Raw genomic sequence first — 3,807 nt, 5'->3', positions numbered from 1 at the left:
TACTGTAATACTGCTCCTATGTACAAGAATATAACTACTATAATACTGCCCCCTATGTACAAGAATATAACTACTATAATACTGCTCCTATGTACAAGAATATAACTACTATAATACTGCTCCTATGTACAAGAATATAACTACTATAATACTACTCCTATGTTCAAGAATATAACTACTATAATACTGCCTCCTATGTACAAGAATATAACTACTATAATACTGCTCCTATGTACAAGAATATAACTACTATAATACTGCTCCTATGTACAAGAATACAACTACTATAATACTGCTCCTATGTACAGGAATATAACTACTGTAATACTGCTCCTATGTACAAGAATATAACTACTATAATACTGCTCCTATGTACAAGAATATAACTACTATAATACTGCTCCTATGTACAAGAATATAACTACTATAATACTGCTCCTATGTACAAGAATATAACTACTATAATACTGCTCCTATGTACAAGAATATAACTACTATAATACTGCCTCCTATGTACAAGAATATAACTACTATAATACTGCTCCTATGTACAAGAATATAACTACTATAATACTGCTCCTATGTACAAGAATATAACTACTATAATACTGCCCCCTATGTACAAGAATATAACTACTATAATACTGCTCCTATGTACAGGAATATAACTACTATAATACTGCCTCCTATGTACAAGAATATAACTACTATAATACTGCTCCTATGTACAAGAATAAAACTACTATAATACTGCCTCCTATGTACAAGAATATAACTACTATAATACTGCTCCTATGTACAAGAATATAACTACTATAATACTGCTCCTATGTACAAGAATATAACTACTATAATACTGCTCCTATGTACAAGAATATAACTACTATAATACTGCTCCTATGTATAACAATATATCTACTATAATACTGCTCCTATGTACAAGAATATAACTACTATAATACTGCTACTATGTACAAGAATATAACTACTATAATACTGCTCCTATGTACAAGAATATAACTACTATAATACTGCCTCCTATGTACAAGAATATAACTACTATAATACTGCTCCTATGTACAATAATATAACTACTATATTACTGCCTCCTTTGTACAAGAATATAACTACTATAATTCTGCCTCCTATGTACAAGAATATAACTACTATAATACTACTCCTATGTTCAAGAATATAACTACTATAATACTGCCTCCTATGTACAAGAATATAACTACTATAATACTGCTCCTATGTACAAGAATATAACTACTATAATACTGCTCCTATGTACAAGAATACAACTACTATAATACTGCTCCTATGTACAGGAATATAACTACTGTAATACTGCTCCTATGTACAAGAATATAACTACTATAATACTGCTCCTATGTACAAGAATATAACTACTATAATACTGCTCCTATGTACAAGAATATAACTACTATAATACTGCTCCTATGTACAAGAATATAACTACTATAATACTGCTCCTATGTACAAGAATATAACTACTATAATACTGCCTCCTATGTACAAGAATATAACTACTATAATACTGCTCCTATGTACAAGAATATAACTACTATAATACTGCTCCTATGTACAAGAATATAACTACTATAATACTGCCCCCTATGTACAAGAATATAACTACTATAATACTGCTCCTATGTACAGGAATATAACTACTATAATACTGCCTCCTATGTACAAGAATATAACTACTATAATACTGCTCCTATGTACAAGAATAAAACTACTATAATACTGCCTCCTATGTACAAGAATATAACTACTATAATACTGCTCCTATGTACAAGAATATAACTACTATAATACTGCTCCTATGTACAAGAATATAACTACTATAATACTGCTCCTATGTACAAGAATATAACTACTATAATACTGCTCCTATGTATAACAATATATCTACTATAATACTGCTCCTATGTACAAGAATATAACTACTATAATACTGCTACTATGTACAAGAATATAACTACTATAATACTGCTCCTATGTACAAGAATATAACTACTATAATACTGCCTCCTATGTACAAGAATATAACTACTATAATACTGCTCCTATGTACAATAATATAACTACTATATTACTGCCTCCTTTGTACAAGAATATAACTACTATAATTCTGCCTCCTATGTACAAGAATATAACTACTATAATACTGCTCCTATGTACAAGAATATAACTACTATAATACTGCTTCTATGTACAATAATATAACTAGTATAATACTGCTCCTATGTACAAGAATATAACTACTATAATACTGCTCCTATGTACAAGAATATAACTACTATAATACTGCTCCTATGTACAAGAATATAACTACTATAATTCTGCCTCCTATGTACATGAATATTACTACTGTAACACAGAGCCCACTGTATGTAGAATAAAATACAAAGAACACAGTTATTAGGATATGTACCTTGAGGGTATGGCAGGGATCATAGAGAGCATGTCATGCAGTTTTGAACCTCAAGATCTTTTCTGTGCACATTTTGTGCTGTAGCAGGAGGCGAATTTCTTGAATTCCCTAAACGAGCAAGAAACATACATTCAAGGCATTGGTGGTTCAGTGGTAGAATTCTCGCCTGCCACGCGGGAGGCCCGGGTTCGATTCCCGGCCAATGAAATGATATAGCTTTTTAGGTCTCACAATGCATTTCATATAATTGTGCAAACAGAAATTAAGATTACAACAAGACAATTCACATCTTTTCTTGCTGTTTGCTCTGTTTTACTGGAAATTTACTGATGGAACTTTCAAATAGTAAAAACCTTAAGTCGTATCAGTGCTCTGTCCTGGAACAGTGGATGAAGTATTCCTAGGCTGATGTAATATATATCAGACTGCAGAACTAGGATTTAGATTATGCCAGATCTTCTCCTATATACAAGAATATAACTACTATAATACTGCACCTAAGTACAGGAATATAACTACTATAATACTGCTCCTATTTACAAGAATATAACTACTATAATACTGCTCCTATGTACAAGAATATAACTACTATAATACTGCTCCTATGTACAAGAATATAACTACTATAATACTGCCTCCTATATACAAAAATATAACTACTATAATACTGCTCCTATGTACAAGTATATAACTACTATAATAGTGCTCCTATGTACAAGAATATAACTACTATAATACTGCTCCTATGTACAAGAATATAACTACTATAATACTGCTCCTATGTACAAGAATATAACTACTATAATACTGCTCCTATGTACAAGAATATAACTACTATAATACTGCTCCTATGTACAAGAATACAACTACTATAATACTGCTCCTATGTACAAGAATACAACTACTATAATACTGCTCCTATGTACAAGAATATAACTACTATAATACTGCTGCTATGTATAAGAATACAACTACTATAATACTGCTCCTATGTACAAGAATACAACTACTATAATACTGCTCCTATGTACAAGAATATAACTACTATAATACTGCTGCTATGTACAAGAATATAACTACTATAACACTGCCCCTATGTACAAGAATATAACTACTATAATACTGCCTCCTATGTACAAGAATATAACTACTATAATACTGCCTCCTATGTACAAGAATATAACTACTATAACACTGCCTTCTATGTACAAGAATATAACTACTATAACACTGCCCCCATGTACAAGAATATAACTACTATAATACTGCTCCTATGTACAAGAATATAACTACTATAATACTGCTCCTATGTACAAGAATATAACTACTATAACACTGCCCCC

General features: G+C 30.8%; 1 non-coding gene across 1 annotated transcript; it reads left to right on the top strand.

Annotated features, from left to right (window-relative positions):
* The first annotated feature begins 2,600 nt into the window (after window positions 1–2,600).
* Window positions 2,601–2,671, top strand: TRNAG-GCC. The gene has a single exon. It is a non-coding gene; the product is annotated as a tRNA-Gly (tRNA).
* Window positions 2,672–3,807: the final 1,136 nt, after the last annotated feature.

Source organism: Bufo bufo, chromosome 1 (assembly GCF_905171765.1).
Source record: "Bufo bufo chromosome 1, aBufBuf1.1, whole genome shotgun sequence".
Taxonomy (NCBI): domain Eukaryota; kingdom Metazoa; phylum Chordata; class Amphibia; order Anura; family Bufonidae; genus Bufo; species Bufo bufo.
This window is presented reverse-complemented; position numbering and strand designations above follow the sequence as displayed.